The sequence below is a fragment of the Vulpes vulpes genome, chromosome 14, assembly GCF_048418805.1.
Source record: "Vulpes vulpes isolate BD-2025 chromosome 14, VulVul3, whole genome shotgun sequence".
Taxonomy (NCBI): Eukaryota; Metazoa; Chordata; class Mammalia; order Carnivora; family Canidae; genus Vulpes; species Vulpes vulpes.
In genome coordinates, this window is record NC_132793.1 from 11,064,250 (window position 1) to 11,081,026 (window position 16,777).

General features: G+C 48.3%; 1 long non-coding RNA gene across 2 annotated transcripts; it reads right to left on the minus strand.

Moving 5' to 3' along the window:
• Positions 1–1,385: 1,385 nt before the first annotated feature.
• Positions 1,386–16,725, minus strand: LOC112931921 (uncharacterized). 2 transcript variants are annotated; one of them, XR_003237397.2, is made up of 3 exons: positions 15,915–16,725; positions 15,445–15,619; positions 1,386–2,084 (listed from the first exon to the last, which is right to left on the minus strand). It is a non-coding gene; the product is annotated as an uncharacterized lncRNA (long non-coding RNA). The 2 variants fall into 2 exon arrangements; XR_011996867.1 differs by having other exon boundaries at positions 1,386–3,500.
• Positions 16,726–16,777: the final 52 nt, after the last annotated feature.

Genomic DNA, 16,777 nt, shown 5'->3' on the forward strand with positions numbered 1-16,777 from the left:
CACCCCTCTAATCTCTGCCTCTGTCTCTGCGCAGCCTGCTTCCTCCTCTGTGTGTCTGTGTCCTAATCTCCTCCTTTCTCTCATAAAGACGCCAGTCATTAGATTTAGGACCCACCCTAATCCTGGATGATCTCATCTTAACTTGGTTACATCTGCAGGACCCTATTTCCAAATAAGGTCACAGTCACAATTACCAAGAGTTGGGACTCTAAACACATCTCTATGAGGGACTCATCCAACCCCACCTCATGTGCTCTACCTTGGAAAGAGTTTGGACAACACAGGGAGATGCACTTACCAAAAATAATCAAAAGTACACCTAAGATTCGTGCATTTCACTGAATATAAGTTTTATAGACAGAAATAAATACTGAACTCTAGCTAATGATATGCATGCTAAAGTGTTTAGGGGTGAGGTGTGCCTGCAACTCACTGCATTAGTTGTCCTGACTCTTTTAATTGGGAACAATTCCTCAGTCTTTCTCATTCATGACCTTGACACATTTGAAGAGGACAAACCCATCATTTTGTAGAATGTCCCTCCTGTGTCTCTGTCTGCAGTTCCTTATAGGTAGACTCAGGCTCTGGACCTTTGTCAGGAAACATCCAAGTGGTGGTGTGTCTGTCCTCCTCCATGCCTGCCATCAGGAGACACCCAAGAGCCATTTGTCCCCTTAGTGGCGACGCCAATATTGATCACTTGGTCAAGATGATGTCAGCCAAGTCTCACTGCTGTCAAGTTGCTGTATTTTCTCCTTATAATGAGAAGTATCTTATAGGGAGATATGTTTAAGCCATCTAAATATCCTGTTAACCCTCCAATGTCCACTAATTTTTCACAGTTTCACTGATTTTCACTACTTTTAACATCACTTATGACATTTGCCTCAGTCTATTGCTATGTAATAAATGATCCCAAAACACAGCAGCTTAAGGCAATAATCATTCATTTTCTCACTGTTTTTGTGAGCCGGAAATACAGGAGGAATTTGACTGGAAGGTCCTGGCTTGGGGTCTCTCAGGAGGCTGCAGTTAAGGTGTTAGCTGGGGCTGTCATCACCTGAAAGCTCAACGAGGCTAGAGCATCAGCGGCCAGTAGGAAGGTAAGTGAGCCGTACGCGAGAACCACATGCTTAACTTTCAGTTTCCCAGTACACACCGTTTTTTTTTTTTTTAATTTTATTTATTCATTCATGAGAGACACAGAAAGAGAGAGAGGCAGAGACACAGGCAGAGGGAGAAGCAGGCTCCATGCAGGGAGCCTGACGTGGGACTCGATCCCGGGTCTCCAGGATCACGCCCTGGGCCAAAGGCAGGCGCTAAACTGCTGAGCCACCCAGGGATCCCCCACACCATTTAAAAAGTAGAAAAACATAGGGGTGAAATTCATTTTGTAATATACTGCATTTAATTCACTGTAACTCAAATCGCATTTCAACATGTTCTCAATGTAAAAAATTATTGACATATTTGTAGGGGTTTTCTTGTTGTTTGTTTTAGATTTTACTTATTTATTCATGAGAGACACACAGAGAGAGGCAGAGACACAGGCAGAGGGAGAAGCAGGCCCCACGCAGGGAGCCCAATGCGGGACTCGATCCCGGGATCCCGGGATCACGACTGGAGCCGAAGGCAGATGCTCAACCACTGAGCCACCCAGGCATCCCTGTTGACGTATTTGACATCTCCTTTTCCGGGCTGTCTTTGAAATTCAGTGTATATTTCTCACAGCACATCTCAGTTTGGACTGGCCAGAGGAAGTGCTTAACAGGCATCGGTGGCTAGTGCCTCGTGTGGGACAGCTCAGCGCGGAGGCACCTGCTTCCAAGATGACTCACTTACAGGGCCGTGATGGGAAGCCTGGGTCCCCCACCACGTGGGCCTGTTCGTCGGGCTGCCTGAGTGTCCCCACGACATGGAAGCTGTCTTCCCCTAGAGAGGGTGATGGCAGAGGACGGCGAGGAGGAAGCACCTGCTTTTACTGACCCCGAGCTCTCACGCAGCATCACCTCTGCCGTATTGTACCATCAGAGTCCAAGCACGGAGTCCTGCTGCCACGCAAGGGGAAGTGAGTTAGAGTCCCCCTGGAGAAGAAGAACGTCAAAGAGTCGGTGGACATGTCTTACGATCACCATACTCCCATTTATTTTTTTATTCATTTATATCAGGAGGGCCCCGTGGATTTTTTTTTTTAAGATTTTACTTATTTATTCATGAGACAGAGGGAGAGGGAGAGGGAGAGGGAGGGAGGCAGAGACCCAGGCAGAGGGAGAAGCAGGCTCCATGCAGGAAGCCCGAAGTGGGACTCGATACCGGGTCTTCAGGATCAGGCCCTGGGCTGAAGGCGGCGCTAAACCACTGAGCCACCCGGGCTGTCCATGGGACCCGTGGATTTTATTTTATTCCAGGGGTTATAAATCCATCACTACCATTACTTATTTCGATGCTCAAAGTGACCCAGATTCAGCCAGTCTTAGTCACTTTTAACTTTTCACCATGTCCCCATCATTCTCTGGGCATTCCTTTATTTCTGGGACAAGATGTTACATGCTCAATTTTTACTTTTCTTACCCTAGCCCCAGTTCTTTTCACTGGAGAATGGTATTTTGAAACCAAAATCTGGGTGCTGTCCAACTTTTTTGATTTTCACCAATCTCACAGGCATAAAGTGACATTTCCTAGTTGTTTTCATTCACATATCCTATTACTCATGAGTTTGAGCCTGCTTCATTCGCGGAGTGTTTTCCTCTTCTGCAAATTGCTGTTCACATCCTTTGTCCCTTTTCCTTTGGGGGGCGGCTGTCTTTCTGCTGTTGTTTATCTGCATGTTTCCTGCATGTTCTAAGCTCTGCAATTTCAGACCCTGCCATGTCTTCACACTCTGACACCTGCCTATTTCCTCTGTCCGTGATATCCTTTGGCCAGAATTCCTTAATTTTGATGTCATCAGGATATGCAAAACAAAAAAAAAATTTTTTTTTTTTGCCTTTTGTATATTTGTGGGGTTTTCTGTTGTGGTAAAATACTGATAACATAAAATTTACCATTTCAGGGGGTGTTAATGGTACAATTCATTGGCATTAATAATATCACATTGTTGTGCAACCATCACCACCATCCATCTCCAGAACTTTCTCATCTCCCTAAATGGAAACTCTGTCCTCCTCCTCCCCCAGCCTCTGGAAACCTCCATTCCACTTTCTTCTCTATGGATGTGACTCCTTGAATAAGTGGAACCATACAATACTTGTCCTTTTGTGTCTGCCTTATTTCCCCTGAATAATGTCTTCAGGGTTCATCCATGTTGTAGCCTGTGTCAGAATCTCACTTCTTTTTAAGGCTAAATAATATCCCATCATTCGGCGATACCACATTTTGTGCATCCATCCACCCGTCAATGGATATCCGTATTGTCTTCACCTGTTGGCTGTTGTGAATGATGCTGCTGTGAACAGATGTACGAGAATCTGAGTTCATTTTCAATTCTTTTAGGTATAAACCTAGAAGTGGAATTGGGGATCATATGGTAATTCTGTTTTAACTTTTTGAGGAACTGCCAAACTGCCCTCTACACCAGCTGCCCTGTGTTTTGCACTCCCACCAGCACTGAGCAGGGGTTCCCAGTGTCTCTACATCCTCGCCGATACGTGTTCTTTTCCAATCTGGTGGGGGGTGGGGGTTGTTTTGTTTTTGGATTTGTGTGTGTGTGTGTGTGTGTGTGTGTGTGTGAGCCATCCTAATGGGTGTGAAGTGATATCCCATCACGGTTTCAATCTGTGTCTCCCTAATGATATTGAGCATCATTTCGTGTGTACACTGGCCATCTAAATGGTTTTTGTTGTTATTGTTTTGTTTGGGAGAGCGGTCGATTCAAGTGTTTTGGCCATTCTGAATCAGGTTCTTTATGCTTGTGCTTTTGAAATTTGCTTCATTTAAAGAAGTCCTTTCTCACCTCTAGGCATAAAATGACTTTCTGACTATTCTTCTACTAATGGCAGAGTACTTTTTTGGAGTAAAATATATATGATATTTACCATTTTAACCGTCTGTAAGTGTACAATGCCATGGCAGTAATTACATTTGCAACATCCTGTACCCATCATCACTCAATACCCCAAAATTTCCCATTGTCCCCAACATAAACTCTATCCCCATTAAACAATAACTCCCCATCTTCTCTCTCTCTCCAGCTTCTGGATGAATGAACCTGCCCATTATTGTTCTTCTGTATCCACCTTATTTCCTTTAGAATAACATTTTCAAGATCTCTCCACATTGTGGCATGTGTCAAAATCTCATTCCTTGGGCGAACCCGGTGGCTCAGTGATTTAGCGCCGCCTTCAGTCCAGGGCATGATCCTGGAGTCCTGGGATCGAGTCCCGCGTCAGGCTCCCTGCATGGGGCCTGCTTCTCCCTCGGCCTGTGTCTGTGTGTGTGTGTGTGTCTCTGTGTCTCTCATGAATAAATAAATAAAATCTTTTTTACAAATCTCATTCCTTTTTTACGATTTTATTTAGAGAGACAGTGGTGCATGTGGGAGGAGAGGCAGAGAGAGAGAGAATTTCAAGCAGACTCCACGCTGAGCATGGAGCCCAATGTGGGGCTCAATCTCACGATCAATCATGACCTGATCCAAAAATCAAGAGTCAGACTCAACCAACTGAGCCACCCAGGTGCCCCCAAATCATTCCTTTTTATGGCTGAGTAATATTGCACATGTGTCTCTAACTTTACCAACTTTATGATTTTCCCTTCCATGTTAAGACTTTAATCCTTAGTAAGAGTCTGCCTTTGTTTGCAGCTTTATTTGGGGCCAGTTTCCCAACCCCGTCTTCGGAACCATCCTCTCTGGTTTCCTGGGCCAGCTGTAGGGCTGCCCTCACCATGCAGTTAGTTCTCATACAACCGTGATGGACCCCAGTACCACTGCGTTCGCTCGCTGGCCTGCCTCTCTGTGCAGCAGCACCTCCCTGCTTTGATCATACTAGCATGGGCCTTTTTTGGCTGGTCGGGGAAGTCTCCTCTTTGCTATTCTTTCTTAAAGTCGTTTAAGGACTATCCAGGCCACATCCCACCAAATCCTCAGAATGCCGCGTATCAAGGAGTGCAACCCTTTTTTCCCACAGGCCAGGTGAGAAAACAGGCTTCAGGGAGGGGAAGTGACTTGATGGAGTTTACAGAGCTGACAAGTGGCAGAACTCAGACAAAACGATGCCTGTCTGACTCTCGGGGCACCCTCTGGGCGCCGGCCCCCATGTGCCTCTCTCCAATCTGTAGCCCCCTGGGCTTTTAGCTTCAAGAAGGGGGAAAGGGTTGCAAAGGCCTGCTGTACTGGTCACCTTCCAGGTTGCTCTCCGATCCTTTCCTTGTATCAGGAAAGGAAACCACTGTTTATGTCAACAGAGAAACTTTCCAACAGGGAACTGGTTACAGGGGGGATAGAGGAGCTCAAAAGTCAAAAAAGAGGCTGTGAAAAAGCTCAGAAATACTCAGCAGGAGTCACCACCACTTCTAAACTGGATGGAGCAAGGGAGGAGGAAATTATACAGCAGCCCCAGGCCTGGGCTACTCGGCAAAACTGGAAACACAGCTCTATGATAGCACTAGGAGCCACCGTTAGTCGAACATCTACTATATGTCAGGATCTTCCACTGGTATTTTTTGCGCACTCCATATACACAGGGAGCAGCTCCTTCTGACCCCTGCTCAAACCTCCTCAGAGGTGCCCAATAATAATGCTGCCACCCACACAGATCCATCTCCTGCTTTATTTTCCTTTACAGCATTATCAATGGTTGAAATTGTATCATACACATCATTATTTGTCTATTGTCTCCCCCACCTGCCCCGCCACTAGACTGTAAGCCCCACGAGGGCAGGACTTGGGGCTTGATATATCTGACTGCCTGGATGAGAGTCTCAATCACCCGCATCATAGGTACTCGATGTCCCTTCAATAACTAATCAAGGGACACCTGGGTGGCTCAGTCAGTTAGATATTCAACTCTTGATTTCAGCTCAGGTTGTGATCTCAAGGTTGTGGGATCGAGACCAATGGGGGGCTCCATGCTCAGCAGGAACTTGAGATTTTCCCCCTCTGCCCCTTCTCTGTCTCTGTCTCTCTCTCTCTCTCTCTCAAATAAAGGAAACTAATCTAATAAATGAATTCTCTCCTCAGATCCTCACCAGACATCCATAAGGTGGGCCCATGGATCCTCATGTTATGTAGAGGAAGAAACCAAAGCTTGGAAAATCCCAAATCTGCTCGCACTCACCTAGTTAGTAAGCAGTGAAGCTGGAATCCAGGTTGCCTCCTTGCCTCAGTGCCTTCCTTCCAAAATCCTTGCTCTGTGGCCTCCCAAACTACCCTCACAGCCACCCTGCCACCCTGCACCTCCCTGGTTCTGGAAATTCCCAGTGCCTTGGTGGGGTGGGCTGCAGTATCATTCTGTGCCAGGAGGTGTCACCAGAGAATTCCTGGTGGCCACAGTCGTGCAATCAGCACCCCAAAGCACGCCTGTGCCGTAGTCTATCTCATTACCTTTAAGGATGTTTCCAAGTCAAGTGTCTCCCCCACGAACCAAGATGTAGCTATATCCTAGCACCTATGGTCATGAGCTACGAGGTGAGGATTTCCCTGGGAATGGAGTTCTAGAAATGAAGTTGCAAAGACCAGTGAACGCCATTAAACTGCGTAGATTCCATGAACTTGCTAAGCCTGCTTTACAGCGGAGAGGGTGGGGCCCCCAGATCGTCCAGGGGCATAGGGCAAGTCCGTACAAGGGCCAAGTCTGAAACTGGCTCCTCTGGCCACAGATTCTTCCAACGTACTTGGTCAGATACTTCCACATAGGCACAAGGGCAGTCTTTGTGCACTTTTTTTTTTTTAAGATTTCATTTATTTATTCATGAGAGACACAGAGAGAGAGAAAGAGAGAGAGAGAGACACAGAGACACAGGCAGAGGGAGGAGCAGGCCCCATGCCAGGAGCCTGATGTGGGACTCGATCCTGGGTCTCCAGGGTCATGCCCTGGGCTGAAGATGGTGCTAAACTGCTGAGCCACGTGGGCTGCCCTCTTTGTGCACTTTCTTTTTTTAACCATTTCTTTTTTTTTTTTTCTTAAAATTTATCCATTTATTCATGATAGACATAGAGAGAGAGAGGCAGAGACACAGGAGGAGGGAGAAGCAGGCTCCATGCCGGGAGCCCGACGTGGTACTCGATCCCGGGACTCCAGGATTGTGCCCTGGGACAAAGGCAGGCACTAAACCGCTGAGCCACCCAGGGATCCCCCTCTTTGTGCATTTTCATATGCATTTAGACCTGTGTCTAACTGTGCCTTCTGTCATTCAGTCATCCATTCAGTCACTTCACAAATGCACAGGTAAGATACTGGATCCACGCTCTTTAAGAATGGTATCAGGGACCCAGGTTCTTTCTTTCCCTTTTTTTTTTTAAGATTTTTTTGGGTATTTTTTCTGTGTGTGTGTGTGTGTGTGTGTGTTTGTGTTGTTTTGTTTCGTTTTTTTAATTTAGAGAGCACAAGCAGGGGGAGGGGCAGAGGAAGAGGGAGAAAGAGAATCTCAAGCAGACTCCATGCTGAACACAGAGCCCAAAGCGGGGCTCCATCTCACGACCCTGAGGTCATGACCGGAGACAAAATCAAGAGTCAGTGAGCCACCCAGGCACCCCTGAGACCCAGACTCTATTATAGCTTGTCCATCTTCGACTGGCAGCTTCCGTCTCATGGCCCAATGTGGCTGCACTACCACTACCATCACATTGACATTCCTGCCAGTGGGAAGTGGAGAAAAGGAAGCAGACGTCGACCTCTTTAAGGGCACAAACCCAAATGTTTTGTGCCACTTCCACTCTCATTCGATTGGCCAGAATTCGTCACATGTCCTATACTGTTGTGCAGGAGGCCAGAAACAGTAGTCAGTAGTTCACAGAGCTGGGCAGCTATGCTTTCTGCTAAATTCGGAGTCCAATAGCCAATGAATATATTGTCCACTCTGCCACCCATTCATTGTCTTTTTTTTTTTTAAGATTTTATTTATTTATTCATGAGAGACAGAGAGAGAGAGAGAGAGAAAGGCAGAAACACAGACAGAGGGAGAAACAGGCTCCATGCAGGGAGCCCAACCCGGAACTCGATCCCGGGACTCCAGGATCATGCCCTGGGTCGAAGGTGGCGCTAAACCGCTGGGCCACCCGGGCTGCCCTCATTTTCTGAGCACCTACCACGTATGAGAGAAGTTGCAGCAGGCTAGAAATAGCACAGACTTTGGAATTTGATTCATCTTGGGTTGAACCACAATTCTGTCTTCCCGAGCTATGTGTCATGACCTCTCTGAGCCTTAGTGTCCTCATGTATAAAATGGAGATAAGAAAGTGTGTTTGTGCCACACGAAAGCATGTGGACTTAGCATTGGGCCCAGTGTGCAAGTGGGACCGAAGGAAAGGTACCTGCTTTTACAATGAGCTAGACCCTGAGCTGGGCTCCCAGAGGCCAGGGGTGACTCAGCAGAGGCCCTGCCCTCGATTCCAATAGGGAGACATTCCAGGACAGCCTCCTGTAAATAAAAGTCCAGAGACCAGTCAGCACATAATCCCGATGCGTCCATCGTGCATGAGTCAGAAACAGTTATGCCCGTAGGTCATAAAGTAGCAGCTAGACCCAAGATAACTGGTATCCTTCCAATCCCACTCCCTTCGGCCCCGGCCCTGTTTTACAGAACAGCAAACAGAGCTGAGGGAAGAGCCGTGACCGCAGCATGACTACACAGTTTTATTTTATCAGTCTCCTCCTAATAGGACATGTGGGTTAGTTCCAGTTTGGAACGATCATAAACGGCCTTGGCTGGGCCTCCCTAGGCCTATAGGAGCAGGGGTTTTCCAGGGAAGCTGGGGAGAAATAGAATTGCTGGGGTGAATTGTAGACCTACAGGGTGCTCTGATGGCAGCAAAGGGAAATGTCTCTTCCCAATTTACTTTTCAGATCAGAGTTTCTCAACCCCAGCCCTATTGACATTTTGGGCCAGAGAATTCTCTATTCTATGCGTGGTAGGAAGTTTAGCAGCCTCCCCAGCTTCTCTAGCTGTGAGATGACAATCGCATATCACCATCCCCAGTTGTGACAACCACAAATGTCTCAAGACATTGCCAAACGTCCCGTAGAGGTCAAAAGTATCCCCAGTTGAAAACCACTGCTCGAGATATACAGAGCCTGCAAGTAGGATTTCCAAGAACAGATTCTCTAAGCAGATTTATGGATGTTAGTGATTTTTGTCCTTTTGGGGCAGGTACATGTTTTTTCTCTTTGAAAGGGGTATGATGACCCAGGTAGTCACTAAAGATACCAGGTTATTATTGGTACAGTTAGTGGCATGTGAATATGGTGAATATGACAATAGTGAATTTGGACAAATAGAAATTATATCAGAACATTCTGTGGACATTAAATTTCCTGATGTTGAAACCTGTTTCGAGCCTATGGATGTGTGTGAGCATGTCCTTGTCCTCAGGAAACACACACTGAAGTATGTAGGGGTAAAAGGACATCATGTCTGTAACCAGCTCTCAGATGGTTCAGAAAAATCATATATGCAATAGAGAAAATGATCAATCAGGTGTAGCAAAATCTTGATAATTGGGGGATCTGAGGGAAGGAGATATGGAAGCTTACTACCCTGTTCTTACAACGCTTCTGGAAAATTAAAATTATCTTAGAAATTATTTTAAAAGGATTTTACCACAATCATCTATGTTTTGTTTTAGTTTTTAAAACATGGTTTCAGGGATCCCTGGGTGGCGCAGCGGTTTAGCGCCTGCCTTTGGCCCAGGGCGCGATCCTGGAGACCCGGGATCGAATCCCATGTCGGGCTCCCGGTGCATGGAGCCTGCTTCTCCCTCTGCCTGTGTCTCTGCCTCTCTCTTTCTCTCTCTGTGACTATCATAAATAAATAAAAATTTAAAAAAAAAAAAAACATGGTTTCAGGGGCACCTGGATGACTCAGTGGTTGAGCGTCTGCCTTTGGCTCAGGTCCTGAGATCCCGGGGTCCTGAGATCGAGTTCCATATCAGGCTCCCCGCAGGGAGCCTCCTTCTCCCTCTGCCCGTGTCTCTGCCTCTCTCTGTGTCTCTCGTGAATAAATAAATAAAATCTTTAAAAATGAATAAATTAAAAAAAAAAAACATGGCCTTAATCTGTTATTGGACTCCAAAATCCTCTTGTTCCCTGAATAGTACACCAAGTACATTTACACCACGTGGCCCTTGATTTGTCACACCTACTGCCCAACATATCCTTCCTCACCTTTTCTCCCTGATGAAGTCTTACTCATCTTTGGTAAGTTAATTTTTCTAAGCCTCGATTTTTTTTCCCCGTAAAATGAGGCCAAAGAGCAAGTGTAAGTAAAACATCCAGCACACAGAAACAGCCACCTTCAAACACCAGTCCCCACACCTTTCTCCCCAGTTCCACCCTGATCTTGATCCTTACACTCTATAAGAAAGAAGACAAAAAAAAAAAAAAAAAGAGGATGTACTGGTTTCCTATAACTGCAAAGTCCAGAAGAAGATCACACACAGATCAGGTAAGGTTTGCTCTAGGTGTTTAATGCTAATAATAATAATCGCTAAAATTTATTGAGTGCTTCCAATGTGCCAGGCACTCTTCTAACCACAATATATTTATTAGCTTATCTTCACAACAACCCCATGAGGTAGGCATACGTTGATTATCCCCATTTTCCACATTAGGAAACTGACATCCTGAGACAATAAATCATTTGCCCCTGGTCACACCACACACAAGTGGTGAGGCTGAGACTTAAACCTAAGTCTGACTAGAAAGGGAACACTACTTTCAGGTAAGGCTTGATCCAGCCAAACAAAGATCTCACCAAGGAGCTGGTTTCTCTTGGTCTTTCCTCCTTGCCTTCTCCAGGAAACTCTAAAGATGACCCCCTTGTGGCTGCCAGCAGATTCTGATGAGACTTGCTTTCTCATTTATGTCCAATGGGGAAAAAGCATTTATGTCTCAATTCCATGCCAGGATCCTGAAATTCACTCCGACTGGGCCAACTGAAGTCACACACCCATCTCTGAACCAAACACCATGTCCCAGATATCTGGACAATGTTGCTTGGCTTATGTTAAAGAGGTGGAGTCTGCTCCATACAAACTATAGGCTGAGAAAGCAGGCCACAGAGATTCCTCCAAATTGTTTCCATGAAGGAGGGGGAATGGGTGTGGGCAACCAGAAACAAATGGCTACATCCCCATGACTCATACACACAATAAAACACTTTAACATGTAGAGAAGACGAAGGCTTAGTCTGAGGTTGGCTGTGCCATAGCCCAGGCATGCACCATCTGGGCAGTCTAGTCTGGCCATGACCCTCCACGGAAGGAGGACTTCCTGTCCATAGCCACGCCCTGTGGTGGTAGCAGGGTCAAGAGGTAGGCGTTCACGGTGTTGGCAGATGGCCTGCAGCAGGGCCAGAGCACAGCCTGGGCCACTTCCTTCCGGGTAAAAGGCCCTGCTGGGAACAGGGGAGATGGGAAGGAGGGGGTCCCACGGAATGACTTAGGGAGGAAGCAGCCCAGTTGGGCACACAGAGCCTCCAGGGGTAGCGGGCAGGGATACCTGGCATCCTGACAGCACAGTGCCCCCCTCCTGTGCCTCCAAGACTTTTTTCACAGTCAGGGAATGACCTGGACCTTTTAAGGTCCCGTAGGCTCCAAGCCCACTTTTTCTTAACAGTCTCCACATTCAGTCAGTAAAAGCCAATAAGGCTCCTTCCCACCTCAGGGCTTTTGCACTGGCTTTTTGCTCTGTCTGGAGTACTATTCCCCTACAGTTCCACATGGCTCCCTCCATCCCCTCTTTTGGTCTGCTCACCTACCTTTAGCCTATCACCTTCCCAGTGAGGCATTCCCTGGCTACCCTGGTTAACAACTCAACCTGCCCTCCATCCTCCCAGCTTCCAATCCTCCTTACCCTGCTTTGTGTGTGTGGTTTGTTTGTTTGTTTGTTTGTTTGTTTCCCAAAGCAGCCATCACCTCCTGGCATGTCAGCATAGTTTGGTACTTAGTGATCATTGCTTATCTGCCCCATCACTTCCCCAGGTGTCAGCTCCAGGAGGCAGAGATATTTGTCTTTATCTCCTTTCATTCCTGTTACGTTCCTAGGACCTAGAGCAGGTCCTGCTTCATAATACATGCTCAATAAATATTTGCTGAGTGAAAAAACAGATGGTAAAAATTAAAATTACAGTGAAACTCATTTTTGCAGTCAATTTGTGTTGTTTGGAGCCTAGGTGAATATGCATGAGGCAGGATTGTAAACATTCTCCTCAATGGGGGGGGGGGGGGGGGAGACTGTGTGTCACTAAGGAACATCTCTTGGGAATGAGACTCTGTCCCCCACAGGTCCCTCACCCCCCAGCACAGGGCCGGCTCAGAGCAGATGTTGAAAATGTTCAGCCAGCATAAGCACAGTCAGATGGAGAAGAAGTCTGCTGGCACAAGCCCCCATCACAGCCTCTCTGAGCCTCCAGCCCCCTCACGCATCATTCCTGTGGACCCTCCCTACTCACTGCACTGCCCTTCCCTCTAGGTTCACCTCATTCTCATCACCTCCTCTCAGCAGCTGACGGGACCTTCTCAAAGCACAAACTGGAACCTCAACTCTGCAGGGCTCCCCACTGCTGCCCTTGGAAAGGTCTAGATTCCTATATAGGGCACCAAGCATGCTTTAAAATATAGAGAAGATGAAGGCTTAGTCTGAGGTTGGCTGTGCCATAGCCCAGGCACGCACCTCTGGGCAGTCTAGTCTGGCCATGACCCTCCATGGAAGGAGGACTTCCTGTCCATAGCCACACCCTGTGGTGGTAGCAGGGTCAAGAGGCAGGTAGATGTTCAAGGTGTTGACAGACAGCCTGCCCCCAGGAACTTCCATTTCTCTGCAACTCTCCTCTCATGCTATACTCCAGCCTAGTTGATTGGTTTTTTCCCTCAATTTGATGAGTACAATAATCTCTCATCACTGGATCTGTACACATGCTTTTCCTATGTTTGGAAGCCTCTCGTACCTCACCTGACTCCCTTTCCCCAGCCAGTTCTTACTTAACTTCAGATTTCAGCTCAGTGATCCCCTCTTCCAGGAAGCCCGCCCTGATTTCTCACCCTGAGGTAGGTAGCCATTATATATGTATTCCCATAGCCGTTTGCCTCTTTCATTCATGCATTAATTCAACACTTATTTGGCTTAAATGGCGCCAAATGAATGATCTGGGTCCTTCATATCTCTGATCCCACCTTCCCCCTTTCCTCCTCTCACCCTCTGCTCCAGCTCCATAAGCCTCTGAGCACACCAGGCATTCTCCCGCCTCAGGGCCTCTGCTCTTCCTCTCTTCTGGGTATCTTCATGGCAGCCCCTTCACTTCCTTTAAGTCTCCACTCAAGTGCCACATCATTAGAGAGGCCTTCCTGACACCTTCTCCTTCCCATCTGGTGAAGCACTCCCTGACATTCTCTACCCATCTCTGCAGCCTGCTTCATTTCTCCACATCATTGGTCCCTTCCTGAAATGAGATTATCCTTTTTTTAAGATTTTATTTATTTATAACATATAGAAAGAGAGAGAAGCAGAGACACGGGCAGAGGGAGAAGAGGCTCCATGCAGGGAGCCTGACATGGGACTCGATCCTGGGATTCCCCTGGGCTGAAGGCAGGCACCAAACCGCCAAGCCACCAGGGTTGCCCCGAGATTATCTTTTTATCACACTCCTTGCCTGTCCTTCTTGCAACCCTGAGGGCAGGGCCCTCATGTGTCTTGTTTGCTGCTGTATTGTCAGCATTTGGCACAGGCTCTAGCCCATAGCAATTCCTGGTAAAAGATTTGATGACTAAATGAACAGAGCAATCCAGATCAACATTACTTGGGGCAAGCCAGTGGGGGCTCCAGGCCCCAACACTGTGACACCTTGAGGGTGTCCATCTCGGGCAGCTTTGCAGCCTGAGTCTCAGAGCTGGGAAGAACCAGAGAACAGAGACCTGAAGGAGGAGAAGGGGCCAGCCACATGCCTCTCCAAGGAGACGGTTGGTCAGGAAATAGGTATAGCAAGTGCAAAGGCCCTGCAGCAAGTGGGAGATGTTGGGAGAAAAGGCTGGAGAGTCAGCAAGGCCCAGATCAGCAGGGCCTTGACTTTCAGATGAGGGTGTGAATCTTATCCCAACACTTTCAAGTCAAGTGTAACACACAGGGGAGGTGATGAATGTTTCTGCAGTGTCTCCTGCCTGCCAGGTACCCTACCTCTTATTGTGCTCACTGTGAGCCTTACTAAAGCCTATGAAGCATTATCTTTCCATTTAATGAAGGAAAATGGACCTACATTAGCTTAGAAACAGAGCTGTGAGAGTTTCAAAGGCTGGGCTCCTTCCATTGCCCATCACTGCCTTTGACCTTAGCCCCGCCCACTCATCCCCATCTCAGCCCGGTGATTCCTGCCTCTTCTCTCCTTCCTGGCCTTTCTCTAACTTGGTAATCAAAAGCACATGTCATTTTCTAGGCCAGAAAAACAACTTGATGCTCCCTCGACATCTCTGCTTGGAACATCCAGCATGCACCTCACATGCAATATGCCCAAAACAGAACTCCTGGTCTCCCCCCTCCCCAACATGCTCCCCAGCTCAGTCAACAGCACCTCCATCCTCCCAGTGGCTCAGGCCAGGGACCTGGGAATCATCCTGGACTTCAATTTCCCTCACCCCCACATCTCATCGACTAGCAAATGCAGGCCACTTCACCTTCAAAACATCCAGAATCAACCATTTCTCCCACGTCCATGATCACCCTCGTCTGATCCTCCATCTGCTCCTGCCTGGGCTATCGCAGTCACCTCCTCCTACTGTCCTGCCTCTGCACAGTCTCTGAATCCATTCCCTGCAGGCAGCCAGGGAGACCCTATTAAAATGTAAAGCCCAGGTTACTGTACAACTCTTTGCCAGAACTGCCCAACAGAACCTTCTGTGAAGATGTACGTGTTCTACAGCTGTATTGTCCAATTCATTTGCCACCTGCCACATGGGACTACTGAAATGTCCTTAGTGTAACTGAAGGACTTATAATTTTTTTAAAGATTTTGTTTATTTATTCATGAGAGACACACAGAGAGAGGCAGAGACACAGGCAGAGGGAGAAGCAGACACCCTGTGGGGAGCCTGATATAGGGCCCAATCCCAGGACCCTGGGATCATGACCCGAACCAAAGCCAGATGCTCAACTGAGCCACCCAGGTACCCCCAAAGGATTGAATCTTTAATCTTACTTAAATAGCCATACTCTGTTGGGAAGACTATGGAAAACAAGCACTCTTGAACACAGCTGTGGGAATATAAATTAGCATGTGATTCTAATCCCAGTATCCACCTACCTCATGGTGGTTTGTCTGTTATCTTCCCAAATGACAAAGGCACTTAACGCTTATTCCAGCGACCCCACTTCGAGTGTGGCCTCTTGATCTACCTTCACATGCAACCATGACATTACATAGAATGTTCACAACATCCAAAGACAGGAAACAACGCAAATGTCCATTCAATAGGCAACTGCAAAAAGTGAAAACACAACAAACTGAGAAATAAGACTTGCAAATCATGTATCTCATAAGAGGCCACTGTCCAGAATACATAAGGAATTCTTACGGGGGTGCCTGGTGGCTCAGTGGGTTAAGTGTCTGCCTTCTGCTCAGGTCATGATCTCAGGGTCCTGGGATCAACCCTGCTAAGGGCTCCAGGCTCAGTGGGGAGTCAGCTTCTCCCTCTTCCTCTGCCCACCCCCCATGTGCTCTCTCTCTCTCTCTCTCTTAAATGAATAAAATCTTTTTAAAAAAAGAACTCTTACAATTCAACAATAAAAAGACAATCCGATTTTTAAATGGGCAAAAGATTTGAATGAAAGCATTGGGCTGCGCCGTAATTCAGTCAGCAAGCGTTTTACTGAGCTTCTACTCGGTGCCCTATGCTGACCCAGCCACGGGGATTCGGCTGTTTTTGAACAAAGCGAGTCCGGGTCCTCGGGAGCTGGTGGTTTTCTGGTGGGTGACACATGAACTGTGTTCACTGCCCGTGACAAGCGCTGTGATGTCACAGTGACCCGAGGAGGGGGCAGCTTGGAGCAGGGAAGTCAGGAGGGCCTCTGAGGACACCGCTGGCAGAGGCCGCTGCTGGCTCTTGGCCCGGCGCCTCACGGACACGAAGCGCTCACCAAATCTCACAGCGACGCTCAAGGTCCTCGTCACCAGTGTAGTGTCCTCTCCTCGGGGGGGCGGGAGGTCCTGGGGGTCGGGCTCGGCACCCTCCTCCCCAGGCGCTCCACACCAGCCGGCACACAGTAGGTGTACGCACGGCCCTCGGCACCTCTGCACGCGGGGGCTGGGGGAGCTGGCCCGGGGACAGCGGACCCAGCCAGCAAGCGCCCTTCCAAGTGTCCAGCGCGCGCCGGCTCCCTGGCCCGCGCCCGGCGCGCTCCACTCGCGCCCGGGGCGCACAGGAGGCGCTTGACAGTGCGCGCCGAAGAGCCGCGCGTGTCTGAGTCCGGCGGCGCAGGACCTCGGCCCATTGCGCAGGCCGGCACACCGAGCGCGAGGGGGGCGGGGCAGGCCCGGGGCCCGCTGGGGGCCGCCCGCCGCGGGGAGGGCCGCGCCGCCGCCCCGCGCTTCCGTGCCCAGCTGCGCCCAGCTGCGCTCCTGCCCCCCGAGCGCCGCG